We start from the raw sequence: 14,814 nt of genomic DNA on the forward strand, positions 1-14,814 counted from the left end.
AACCCGTAGAGTTTCGGCTGTCTTCAACCAGCCGCGTTCGATAAAACCTGATAGCGGCCGTGCTCTAAAAATATTGTTAAGTTTGTCACCACACAGTACCGTACCCAGGCCCTGCCATAGCCCTGTCGGGAGAGACTGCAAATGCAATGCAAATCCCTCGACATGTCTGTCCTCGGATGCCGCTGCGGCCAAGGTAATACTAAAAAAAACGAGAGCAACTGCACCCCAAGTTGCGGATTGGCATTCGCATTCCCTCAACACTAACATCGATTTTTCAAACTTCCCTTAACATTGTGATTGCATGATGTTTCTGGAATGCTAGAATTTATCAGAGCGGTACCCGGGACAAGAGCTAATTTCCAGTATGACCTGCGAGCTGGGTGAACCGGACCGTCCGCAGTCACCGTTAAACGGGAGGGGTTTCGGGAACACAGGAGAGGTTTCACGCTGGAGCGGAGCAGGGCGGCTGGAACGGGCGAACAGTGGGATTTTGACGTCAGAGCTGTGGGTCACAACGATGGCGCTGGTCTACACTAACAAATATAGGTCGTTCCACTGGGGAAGAGAGGGGGGATATAAACTGGTGAATGCAGGAAAAACGATTAAAATGATCTTCAGTGAGCCAGTGCGAGGAATCATGCTGGCGAGGAATGAAATGAAGAAGGAGAACGCCTGGATCCATTGGTGTAGAGATTGCCTGCAATGGGTGGTGAATTATTTGGACCAGGCAGGGAAACATCACGAACTAATGACGTCCTTGCAGCAATGAGAGCGAAGGGATGGTTTATCGCGTCCTTCAGTTGCTCCCTGAACTTGGTCTGGGTGACGGCGTAAAGAGCCGTGTTTGTGCAGCAGCTCAGAACCTGCAGCATCGAGCCCAGTCCTCGCAGAGAATCAGCAGGAAGTGTCACGGCAGACAAAGCAGACAGTCGGTTCCAAGCAGAATACACAGTGAACGGTGCCCACAGCAGGACGAAATTGGCAGAGATGATCAGCAGTAAAATAAGTGATTTCCTGCGGCTCTCCATCTCCGGGTCCCTGGCACTCCGTCCCTTGTCAGCACGCCGGAGTCTCTTGCGCCCTCTGCTGGTGACTAAAACGTACCGGATGGTTAATGCATTCGTCAGGAGGACCAGCAGGAATGGGATTACAGGAGTGAGAAGGTAATTAAATAAGTCAATTGACATTCCGACAAATAAAGGCACATAACCTGCGGTATCTACACAAATAAATGGAGAATCAGCGCTGCATAATACCCCGAGAGTCGAAAATACCAGTAAATGTTCCTTAAACAGCTGATCGCAGTCACTGTTCCCAGAATCACAGCCGCAGTTTTCCCGGTGCAATATTTTGTTTTCAGCTTCTGGCAACAAATGGCCACAAACCGGTCAAATGTGAAAGTGACGGTGAACCAGACCGAACAATCGGTGGCGGCGTAAAGCAGGACGGCGTGGATTTGACACACTGGTGTGTCCGCAGCCCAGATGAGAAGTTCAATTGGCACGTAAATATTCGGAATCTTGCTCAATATCAGGTCCAGGACAACAACCATAAGATCTGCCGCTACCATGGCAACTAGGTAGCGAGTGACAACTCTGGAGAGACCGCACTTTCCTCTGGACAAGATTAAAATCGTCACCCGGTTCACTGCAAGAAGCATAAAACACAATCAGTGGAGACACACCCGGAAGCGTTTTCTATTATCATACAATTTATCGGATTTGTTCTCTGTGTCTAGTCACATGAGTGAATAAATGCTTCTCAGGTAGTCTATCAAGAAAACCAATTATTAGAATCAAATCGTAATTGAAATCAGTGAAAAATGAACCGCAATATTTTCGGGCCGATGTCACACAAGAAACATCAGTGAAAAACACAGATAACGATCACTGATAATTGGTAACGTTGCATATGTTGAGGGGAAAGATGCAAATGGAACTTCAAATACGAAATCTACAGAAACTTAAATTCCATTAGATAAATTTCCTCAACAGTGACTGTTTAGATCAAGGGCAGGCTCCCTCCCCTGATCATTATACGCTACTCTGCAAGAGTCTTTGGCAAACATATATATTGTTAGGTAGACCAAGCGTTTTGCACAATACCGTATTGTCAACGTAGAGCGGAGAAGCAGGTTGCAAACATGGCGGAAGAAAATGATGTTGAAAATCATTGTCAATTACAGAATGTCTCCCCGGTGCTTCCCGCTCCCTCCCCTCTCCCTCCCACTTTTCCCAACTACGATTCTCTCACCCTGACCCCTTCCCACTCTCAGTCGACAACCGACACCCATATCAGAATCAGATTGAACGTCACTATCTTAAGTCAAGAGATCAGTTCCTTTGTGTGCCGCAGCAGTACAGTGGAATACACACAATTACTACGGTACGGAGGAAAGGTCTCGGGCATCCTCGCTATATATAAAATACTGTCACTGGTCATCCTGTCAGCAGTAGTTCCGATGAATTCACTCAATGTGCGAGTAATTCCGAGCAGCGGAATCCATCCAAGTTTCACACAACCCATTAACCGTTTTGAATCCGCTGACCTGAATCTCAGAGAAGCTGGTCGACTCTCTGACACGTTCAGCGGGAGACCAGGTTTTGGTGCAGCCGATGCTATGTTCACAAGCCGAAAGTTAACTGGGCAAATGGTATTCCTTTGTTTTTTTTTCACCACGGTCCGTCAGATACTCCTGCCCTTATTAAAGATATTTTCCTCCATTCCTTTGCATTTTATTTCATTCGTGGTAAAAATAAAATGCTTCCCCGCAATAAAGACCCTCTTTTATCCCCAAAGCAATGCGTCGCTGTCAGAATTTCATGGCCTGTTCGTAATCTTTCAGTGCGCAGATTTTTTTTGTTTAGTTTTTGTCGCTTCAGAATACCGACCGAGTTGACAGTCAAATGTAAACGCTGACGGTAACAAAATGATCACTTGAGGACGTTTTTGAATTTCAATAGGAGAATGGAATCAGTTTTGTACCAGGACAACTCTAATTAACTGAGATCACAGTCAATTTTCGCGGGTCAAAAATAAAAGACACAGAAAGGACAGTGGCACTTTATAATTGTTGAGTTCCAATCGTAGAATCAAATCCGATACTGATATCGATTGGAGGTGGATCGTCAGAGGAGAGCGAATGATTGTGAGGATAGTTTAACTATAATATAGTAAAAATGAGATCTCTTTCCTTTTTTTTGAATAAAATGCCAATGTAATTCAAGGAAGAATTCTGAACTTCGAACGGTATTGCAGAATTCAGTCCATACAGACAACTACATTTTCTGCTGCACAGTGTTATTCAGATGAATATTGTTTGAAGTGACTAGAGAATATTAGAGGCGGGAATATTTACCATATTGTAACTCCTTACAGAAGAAGACAGATAATAAGCAATCTCTGTTTATCATCATTATAACCCAATTCTGCGAAAGAGAATCACATTTGAAAAGCGAATCAAGGATTGTTTTAAATCACGTGACTTACCACAGGAAAGGGCAGAGGTGAAACAATTCAGACATTTGCTGACAAATTCCGATAATGCGGAGATGGAGCTGCAGCGGGACGAATGCCAGTGGTGAACCGTCCGGAAAGGGCCACGGATTCCCTGGACAGCCCGAGAGTTTTAGAATAGACAGTCGGTTCTGGAGAAGTGGGAAGGCGGGATGTTCTGTTCGGTGACGTGGCAGGCACGTACGAAGCTTGGCGGCGCTGGGTGTGCAGTGACTTTCGCGGGTAGTTGATAGTCAGACGGGTTGTCTGCGAGAATAATCCGCACTTGGAAGTCAGATTAAATTCCGTTGCAAACACAAGGAGTTTGAAGCAACTTGATTCAAAAGTCGATATTTTCGAGCGGACGATCGAGCGACTGAAAGGAAGCAACGCTTCCAGAGGCAAAATATCAGAACCTCGTTCATGAACTGATGTGAGCAACGATTGAACGGGGTTTACCAATTGGATCCTTGGCCATTACACACGCACAATTTCAAGAACCACAGTGAACAGCATCGTTGCAGAATTTGAACGTTTGGAGATTTCTTACCTGGAGTGTGCAACAGTAGCAATAATTTCAAATGGGTGATAAACATTAGAATTGTAAATTTAACATTGTATAGTTGAGCTTTGAAGAGACACTCACCGGGAAGAGCAATGATAGCGAGACCAGGGTAGTAAATCACTTGAATGACTTTAATGCGTGAGCGATTCGAAGATCTAAGGTCATCCATTCATACTTCGCAAAGACATATTCTGCAGCCCAGAAGACATTCTTAGGATTTTCTGCCACATTCCACGCTGCTGTTCCCGGACTCTGATCCATTACGGAACGAGCAAACCTTCCTTCCGCAGAGTGTGCTCTCCCTGTCCCGCTGTGTGGATCAGCGAACCGCTGTGAGTGCCGGAGCGGCTGATCAGTGAGAACTCAATGATACCGATGCTTATTAGTAGGAGAGGGGAACTCCCTTCTGACGCCTGAACCCTCCGTGGAAATGACGATGTTGGCATTAATGAAATGACAGATGCAGTTAACCCTTTTTGCATTACAGCTGAGCAGCAGGTGTGGGGAGGTGTTGTCAAATAATTTCGAGCATTAAAGTTTTATATATTCATAATTTGCTTCGACACTTTTCAGCAGATTTAGCAAAAAATGAGGCAAAGTACATTTCGAAGATGAAGTAAAATTTGTAGTTCCTCTTATTAATCACGTTTAAAAAGTAAACGATATTTGTTTCAAGAGATTACTTTAGAATAGTATGATTGTAAAGCAGATTGGCTTGAGTATTTGGCTTAGAGAGAGAGAGAGAGAGGAATGAGAGAGAGAGAGGGGAGAGAGAGACTGAGAGGAGAAGAGAGAGGAATGAGAGAGAGAGAAGTGGGAGAGAGGGAAGAATGAAAGAGAGAGAGAGAGAGAGAGAGAGAGAGAAGAATGAGAGAGAGAGAAGTGGGAGAGAGAGAAGAATGAGAGAGAGAGAGAGAGAAGGGGGAGAGAGAGAAGAATGAGAGAGAGAGAGAAAGAGGGAGACAGAGTTTTAAATTGCAAAATTTGTTGCATTGAGACAGTTCCACTCTTTTGACCTCAGAAGTCTGTGTCCAGTGGTACAAACAACCGTCACAAACTGACCTCTTTCTTGTTTCCAGTGAAGAACCGTGAGGTCATCTGTGCCTTGACATGTCCTTCGCTCTCACAGAATCTTACAGAATCGAAACCAGGTTTATTATCACCGGCATGTGTGGTGAAATGCGTTAACTTAACAGCAGCGGTTCAATGCAATACATATAATAGAATAAAACATTAAGTAAATCAATTTCAGTATATGTGACATGTAGGAATCGGATAGCAGAGGGGATGAAGCTGTTCCTGAATCGCTGACTGTGTGCCTTCAGGCTTCTGCATGGTAACAATGAGAAAAGGCCATGCCCGGGGTTCTGGGGGTCCTTAGAAATGGACGCTGACGCCGCTCCTTGGAGATGTCCTGGGTACTTAGTAGACTGGTACCCAAGATGGAACTGCCTAAATTTACGACTGTATGCAGATTCTTTCGGTCCTGTGCAGTAGCAACCCCCACCCCAACCCCCAACCCTCCATATCAGACAGTGATACAGCCTGTGAGAATGCTCGCCCATCTATAGAAGTTTTTGAGTGTATTTGTTGACATACCAAATCTCTTCAAACTAAAGTATATTCACTGTCTTGCCTTCTTTATAACTGCATCGATATGTTGGGACCAGGTTAGGTCCTCAGAGATCTTGACACGCAGGAACTTGGAACTGCCCACTCTCTCCACTTCTGATCTCTCTATGAGGATCGGTACCTGATCCCTTGTCTTGCCGTTCCTGAAGTTCACAATCAGCCCTTTCGTCTTACTGACGTTGAATGCAATGTTGTTGCTGAGACACCACTCCACTAGCTGGTATATCTCGTTCCTGTGCGCCCTCTCGTCTCCATATCATATTCTACCAACAATGGTTGTATCATCAGTAACTTTATAGATGGTATATGAGCTAGTCATGGGTGTACAGAGAGTAGAACAGTGGGCTAAGCGCACAGCCCTGAGGTGCACCAGTGTTGATCGTCAGCGTGGAGGAGATATTATCACCAATCCGCACAGATTGTGGTCTTCCAGTTAGGAAGTCGAGGATCCAATTGCAGAGGGAGGCACAGAGGCCCAGGTTCCGTAACTTCTCAATCTGGATTGCGGGATGATGGTGTTAAATGCTGAGCCATTGTCACCAAACAGCATCCTGCATAGGTATTTATATTATCCAGGTGGTCTAAAGCCATATGAAGAATCACTAAGATTGCTTCTGCCGTTGACCTGTTGTGGTGATAGGCAAATTGCACTGGGTCCGGGTGCTTGCTGAGGCAGGAGTTTTTCCCTAGTCATGACCAACCTCTCAAAGCATTTCATCACTGTCGATGTGAGTGCTACCGGGCGATAGTCATTAAGGCAGCTCACATCAATCTTCTTAGCCACTGGTATAACTGTTGCCTTTTTCTGAAGCAGTGGGAAATTCTGCCCGTAGCAGTAAGAGGTTGAAAATGTCCAGCCAGTTGGTTGGCACAGGTTTTCAGAGTCTTTCCAGGAATTTTATCGAACCTCTCGCCTTGCGAGGATTCACACACTTTAAGGGCAACCTGACATCGGCCTCTGAGACGAAGATCAGAGCGTCACCGCGTTCAGCAGGGGTCTGCACAGCTGTAGTTATACTCCCGCATAGCTGGGTATATCTGGTAGTGAAGCACCGCTGCCATTCATGCTATTGGGTTTTGCTTTATAGCGAGTAATGTCTTGCAAACCCTGCCAGAGTTGTCGTACATCCGATGTCGCCTCCAACCTCGTTGGAAATTGTCGCTTCACCCTCCACAAATCATACCTGATTTTCTGGTACAGACCAGATCGCCAGATTTAAATGCCGCAGATCTAGTCTTCAGCAGACGACGTATCCTCCGGTTCATCCACGGCCTTTGGTTTGGGAATGTGCAGTAATTCTTTGTAGACACACACTCAGCCACACAGTTTTAATGAAGTTGGTAACAACCACACTATACTCATCCAGATTCGAAAATGAATTCCTGAATGCAGTCCAGTCCACCGATTCAAAGCAGACCTGTAGGCGCTCCTGCGCTTCCCTTCACCGTACCTTCTTGGTCCTCACTGCTGGTGCTGCAGTCTTCGGGCTCTGCTGTACTCAGGGAGCAGAAGTACAGCCAGGTGATCAGACTTCCCGAAGTGAAGGCGTGGAATAGCACAGTAGGCACTCTTGATGGTGGTGTGACTGTGTTTCAGTGTGTTGTTTCCTCTGCTATTGCAAGTAATCTGTTGATAGTAATTGCTTAGAGTTTTTTTTTCAGACTGGCCTGGTTAGCATCCCCCAAAACGCTGATGAAGGCGTAAGACTGCGCTGCTTCGTGCATGTTCCTTCCTTATGCCACCGAATGTAGGGTTCACACCTTTTAGATTTTTGACTGAAGTGTATGTTCTCGCTCTTCTCTCTAAGTTCAAGTATTACTATTATTATTATTATGATTATTATTATTATCATTATTATCATAACTCTTACTATCCGTATACCTATCTTTGAAATCCACACGTATTATCACCTTTACTTTCTGCTTACGACTGGGTGTCCTGGTGTGCTATTCCAAGTATTATGAATTGCCCTGCACATAATACTGGATCGGTCGTCATGTTATTGTCCGACTCTGACTCTGAAACATGACGAGGATTTATAGTAATGTATGGCACCTTTTAAAGCAAGATTTTGGTGAATGAAGTTTGCCGCGTGATTGTGTCTGTGTAAGTAACCAGATGACAAGCTCCCGCGTGGGAGGTTGGTCACGAAGGTTCAGTCGCTCGGCATTCACGATGACGGAGTAACTAGGATAAGACATCGGCTTTGTAGCAGAAGCCAGAGAGTGGAGGTAGGTTGTTGCAGCTCTGACTGGAGACCTGTGTCTCCTACAGTCCCTCAGGGATCAGTGCTGGACACATTTTTGTTTCTCGTCTATATCAACCATCTGAATGATAATGTTGTTTCCTGGATATTTGCGGATGACAGTATGTTTGGAGCTGTCGTGGACAGCGAGGATCTGCACCAGCTGGAAAAATGAGCTGAAAGATATCTGATGGAATTTAGAGCAGAGAAGTGCGTGGTGATGCCCTTCGGTAGAAATAACCGGGGAGATTGAACGGTAGGGCACTGGGGAATGCGGTAGAAGAAAGGGAGCTGGGAGCTGGGAGTGCAAGTCCATAATTTATTGAAAGTGGCGTCACAGGTAGTATCTACTGTAGTGATACTTCCTTCATTTTCATCTTTGTGCTTCAGTTAATTTCAGTTTCGTGTACTTCTTATCACAAAGTACATGTTCGTTGGAGTTGTTAGTCATGTTTCCGTTAAGGAAAGTATATCCTTAGAAGTTTTATCTGACTGTTCTGTAAAGTATTTATGTTTTATTCTGTTCATCCTTCTTTGCTCGTTGGAGTTAATGAAAGTGCGTTTGAGTGTACATGGTGTTTTCTAAAATTTCAGTCCTTAATTTCCATTGTAAGTTTTCCAGATCGGTTTCAGACCAAGATATTATGCGATATATGTATTATTCACGTCAATTTGTATTATTTTGTTTTTCTCGGCTGAAAGTGATAAAACTAGAAGTACGAGCAGACTCATTTCTCAATTGCTGAGAACTTTTCGACTATTCTAATCGTGTTTAGTATTGTGCTTTTCTGGAGATTACTGACATACTGCTGTGTGAGGATTGTGATGGGTGAGGAGTATGGGGGAGATGGAGGAGGTGAGGCGTGTGGACAGAGGAGAGAAGAGGCTGAAGGAGTTACACACACTCAGACAGGGAGTGAGAATTTCTATTCTCTCTGACCCAAACACAGTAACCAAGGTAGCACAAGGGGAGGGGTCTGAGGTTTCCCATTGTCGCACCGTTCGCTAGTTCCTCCTGTTCCCGAGTTACGGTGTGAGTTTCGCTTCTCTGAATGGAACCTTTCACGTGTCGCTGTTCCGTCCACATCTCATCTTTGATTGACACTGATCCTGACATTTACTGTCTTTCTCTGTCTCTATCCCTCTCTCTCTCTTTAACTGTCACTCTCTTTTTTACTCTTACACTCTGCCTCTCTCTCTCTCTCTCTCTCTCTCTCTCTCTCTCTCTCTCTCTCAATCTCCTACTCTCTCGGTTTTACTCATTGCTCTCTCTGACTTGTTGTTGTTCGTCCATCGTACGTCGATGAGGACCTCGACACCATTATGATGGTGTCGAGACTAGCGCGTGATTTGGATTTAAGTGAGGGAGAGTTGCGCAGCGTCAGCCTCACTCTCTCTTCCCAATTCCCATCTGGGTCCAGTGGCAAGACAGAGTCTAGACGGCTGGAGATGGGACTAGGCGCAGTGGATGACCAGGACGTTGTCTGTGTCTTGTCCTGCTCTACACGTTCCACGACGCTTGCAGAGACAGCCTTCCTGACCGTTGGACTTTCCATTGGTCTCGTCCACTCAATCCGCCGGAGTCTGTCTTCACATGCTGGGATAGACAACTCCTTATCTCACCAAGGGTTTGAGACCCGGCGGCTACCCTCACCTGGTTTAGCCGGCTTGTCGAAGCCGTTGCCCGGGGTATGGCCGCTGTTGCATGCAAACAGCTACAGGGAGCCACAGGTGAGAGCTGAGTGCCAGGTGGGGACCAAAGGTGGACTAACCGCCCTGAAAAGGACGCGACATGTTCCCCCACCAGAGGTGCTACCCCTCCCTGACACCCCATATACCCCTAGGACTTACTCTCTCACTCTCTCCCTTGCGTTTACTTTCTTTTTTTTTCTGTCTCTCACCCATATGTGTCTGCCTGTCTGACTGCCCGTCTCTTTTCTTTCTCACTGCCTGTAAATCTTTCTCTATAACAATCCTTTTCTCTCTCCTCGCACTTGCTCCCGTGGGAGAGTCTGGGGTTTGGGATTGTGAGAAAGGGACTGCAACATCAGGGAGAAAGGGGGGCGGGGGAGAGAGAGTGTGTGAGAGAGAGATAGAGAGACATTTACCCCCAACACACCTCACACTCAACGTCACCGTTGAGGTCATTGGGGGGGGGGGAGAGGGAGACGGCAGAGGAGAAACGAGAAAGAGAGAAGGAAGAGAGAAGGAATAGAGAGTTTGCAGAGGGACTGAGAGTCTGAGGCAGACAGACGAGGGAGAGGAGAGAGTGGAGCCCCAGACTGGAGGAAGAAAACCCTGCCTAATTACCATCAGCATACATATTTCATTGATTCTGTTATGGTTATTATACTATGTTGTTTTTTGTGTATGCCTGCAAGAAAATGACATGTTCGGCACAGCTTTGTGGGCTTAAGGGTCTGTATTGTGCTGTAGGTTTTGTATGTTTCTATATTCTATGTTTCTAAAATGAATCTCAGAGCTGCAACTGGTGACATATATGTACATACAGAATCAATTTGCTTTTAACTTTGAAAGAGACTGTTGGAGAGAGGGAATCTGGGAGAGAGGGAATCTGGAAGGGCGGAGAGAGGACGACTGGGGAAGGAGGAGAGTGATACAGGGAGAAAGGCCAATGAGGGAGAGGGAGAGACCAAGATAGGAGATGGATCAGGACGAGAGGGAGAGAAAGCGTAGATGAGAGAGTAGTCGGGGTGAGGGAGAGATTTGGGATGAGACCGGGGATATAGAGATGCGGCGTGGGGGGGGGGGGGGTAGAGAGACTGGGGTCCTTGAGAGTAAAAGAGGATAGGAAGAGACGAGTAGGAGCAAGAGCGCGTGTCGGGTAGAGAAAGAGATGGTGACAGCGGGAGAAAATAAATAAAGGGTAGTGAGAGGGGCTGGAGGACAGCGTGGAGGAAGAGCTGAAGAGAGAAAAGGGGACAGAGGGGGAAGTGAGGGGAGTGAGAAAGAGAGAGGCTGAGGGAGTGGGTAATGGACGACACAGAGGCGATGATGGTTTTACTCATCTAGTCTCCTCTCCGCACCTTTTCTTTCTCCCATTCCCCGTCAATCTGATCCCTCCCTCTCACCCCGCTCCCCGATAACTAGCCCGCACCGACAGACCTTGTCTCCATCTTTTCCAGCAAGCCTGCGCCCACTCCTGCCTTTGACGGGCCCCAGTCACGTCACGTTCCCCGCTCCGCGGGACAACCTGAAGGATTCGTGCCGGGCGACCTGAGGAGCGGAGGGAGAATAAATAATGCGGTATTTTGGAGATGGGAAGAGGTGGTAACGGTGCCAAACTCTACCCGTAGCTACATTCCTCCCCATGGGTACCCCTCAGTGTTCCAGCTCCCTTGTTACAAGTTGCCCTGTCCCATCCTCGGCATCCTGTCACTCCTGAAGCATTATGCTCTCTGTTACATCGCTCTCCCCTCTATCACCGCACATTTCACCCTGGCCGGCGGCCATCTTGTGATGGTTACCATTGAGAACTGCTCTCCAAACATCATAGAATGAGGCACATCCTTTTCTTCACCTATTACTCACTTCCCTCCCTGTTTCTTCAATCTCAACTCCTCACCACTCTTTTCCTTACCCTCGGTGCCCGCTCTCCTGACTCTCCATTTAACCTTCTGTCGACAGCCATTTTGTGACAGTGTGTGACCCTCCCTTCCATTTCCTCCACCACGAAGTGTGTCACTCCCTCACACTCACCATCTTGTCAACCCGTTTCCCATCGCATCACTCGCAAACCCCTTCCCTCCCTACCCTCGCTTTCCTCTCCCCACCACCTCGATGCTCTGCATGTTATGCTGGTTGGCTGCCGTTTTGCGATGCCAATATTCGCCTCTCCTCATCGCGCTCTTTCTCTCTGTTACGCAGTGTGTCACTTTCCTATCCACCCCATCACTCCTGACACCCTCCTTTCGCCGCCCCCTTGCCCTTTCTCCCGCCATCCACCATATCCTCGGTGCTGAACATTTTCTGATGGGAATTTCTCTCCCCACCCGATCCCTTCCCTCGCTTCCCTCTCCCTCCGTTGAGAGACTCAACTCTCCGTCGTATCAGCCCTGACGGCGTCCCAAACCCTTGCTCCCCCTTTACCCCGTCCACGCCCCCTTTCTTGCAGCTAGTCTTATTTGCGAAGGAAATGACACCACCCATCCTTCCTCCACCATTGAAAGAGGCACTCCCCCCACACTCCCCATCCTGTAATCATACCACTCCCTCCCATCCTATTACATCCTCTCACTTCCCATCCCATTGCTTCCCCTCCCTCCCCATCCCATCAGCCCCGCTCCCTTCCTGCCCTTTCACTCCTCCTCAGCCCGTCTTTATCTTATCCATTTCGGCCACCAGTTTGTGACAGGAACCTTCGCCCCTCCACTTTTCGTCCCCTATTGAGTCAGTGACTTCGCCACGCTCACCGTCTCATCAGTCCACTCCTCGTCCCGTCTCTCCTCTTCCTCCCAAACCCTCACCCCTCCTCCCCAAAACCCGCATATAAAGGTGTATGTGTGACTATCTGAGATATATACATTGGTTTATTCAATGACAACAATATTAAATTAAAACGTATATACAATACGAAAGACTATATAAAACACACATTAAAATACTGTTATTACAATCAATAACACACTCGATCCCGGCATTGTATCCATGGGCACCGCATGTTCCTTCTCCATAGATTCCGTGTGCGACAGTGGTCATTATAAGTCAGTGTCTCACTCCATCCCTGGCGGCCATAGTAACCAAGGATTCGCCAATTTTAAATCAGCGCGTCCCTCCCTCTCTTGTGCTCACTTCTACCAATCTGTCATTCCCTCCCCAGTAGACATTTCCAGTGAAGCGTCGGCCATTTGAAGTCAACGTGTTCTTCACTCCTTCTCTGCCGCTCACTTTAACCAAGGCTTCGCTCCGTCCTTGGTCCCGTTTCAACCCGGCCGAACGGGGTCTCCTTCACTCACCACATCTCTCCCTTTTTCTCAACAACATTAAAGACGGTGAGGGCCGTTATCAATCGGCGACTCACTCCCTTCCTTCCCGATGCTCACTTTATACAAGGTATCACTAACATCAGACATTTTAAGGGAAGCAGCGGCCAGTTTATGTCAGAACGTCACTCTCTCCCATTATGTCAGTTTACATCTCAGTATGCTGTACGTTATTACTCCAAGCGTCGAGGAGAGAGGAGGATACAGAAACCAGGAAACGTGTGCGGTAAAACTGCCGGTGTCCATACGAAAATAGAAACCGTGCGCAGTATAACTCTCGGTGTGGAGAGATCGGGAAACGTGACTGGGAAAATTCCAGCTTTGGGATATGGAGTGCGGGAACCGTGGTTTGTATAAATTCCGGCGTGCTATGTGGACACCGGGAACGTGGAGCAAAGAATCTCCTGGCGTGGGGACACGGAAACCATCAACCTATCTCAGGACACCCCCAACCATCTTCAAGAAAGCTTACAGAAGTTCCTGAGGTCCGATCGTATCTGCCAGGAGATAGAGCTTCGTCAGTTTTACGAAGTCAACATCCACACGACCCTGGACGTTCCTTGTAACGAATAAACCCACCGACGGTCTGGTCAAACTTCCTAAACACAGCCCGGCGTTCTTTCAAAGACGGAATTCAGACATCCCCGCCAATTTCCAGGATCTCAGTCCCGTTGGAAATGAACTGGAGAGATTCCATTGGGAGTGCGGAATATGGGAGTGAATGGGAAAGGGCGGAGTTTGATTGGGAGCGCGGCCCGTGTGCGTGGACGGGAAGGGACGGCGTCCTGTCGGGCGTGCCGACGTTAGGAAAGGACGGGGAGAGGTGAGGTCCCGTTTTGGCAAAACTATCCTCATCTTCGATTTCATCCTTGGCTACTTATCGACCCTGAAAATAAATGTGATTATTAAACGCCAGGATTCTAATATCCACTTGTACTCCCCTGTCTGTTGTGCCTCTCCCAGTCCCTGCTGCTCCGGGCACCCTGTATCACTCCCCGTCGTCCCACTACTTTTCTTCTGGTCTCTCTGACCACCTCCAGAGAATAAACCGGTGTGGAGGGCAGGTCCTTGTGCTACAGCTTCAAGCTGAGAATGTCCTCTATGATCCGTTTCAACGCGAGAATTTATCTCACTCTGCAGAGAACTTGTCTCCGTGTCTAGGAACAAGAGGGCGAGATTGGACAGCACAGAGGGTGATTCATTCTGTGCCTGACCCCGAGGGTGTGTGATGGGAAGGTACAGAGGGAGCTTCACTCTGTCACTAATCCCAGGAGTGTGTGATGGTTCAGTGTTTAAGAAGCTTCACACAGTGCCTGACAACAGGAGTATGTGATGGGACGGTGTGGACAGATATTCACTCTGTGTTTGACCCCTCGTGTGTGTGATGGGAGGATGTGGAGGGAGCTTCACGCTATGTCCGACCCCGAGCATGTTTTATGGGATGGAGTGGAGGGAGCTGCAAACTGTTTCCGACGACGGGAGTGCGTGACGCTACGGTATAGTCGGAACTTCAATCTGTGTCTGACCGCGGGATGTGCAATGGACGATGAGGGGAAGATTCACACTTTTTTCTGAACCCGGGAACGTGTGATGGGATAGTTAGAAAGAGATTCACGCTCTGTCTGACCACGGGATTGTGTGATGGGACGGTGTAGAGGGAGTTTCACTCTGTGTCTGACCCCTCTCGTACTCGGGATCTCAGTGGACTTACCTCTGATATTATAGTCGATTTAAACTGTGTGCGGAGGCCAGGACAGCGCGGGGGCAGAATCAATGAGCCAGGATAGGGGTTGGGTGGAGACGAGATCCTAGGCACCCAAACTCTGCAAGTTCGCCCTCCCTCACCCTGGAGCTGTGACGCTGTTTCATCAGT

Source organism: Mobula birostris, chromosome 13 (assembly GCF_030028105.1).
Source record: "Mobula birostris isolate sMobBir1 chromosome 13, sMobBir1.hap1, whole genome shotgun sequence".
Classification (NCBI taxonomy): domain Eukaryota; kingdom Metazoa; phylum Chordata; class Chondrichthyes; order Myliobatiformes; family Myliobatidae; genus Mobula; species Mobula birostris.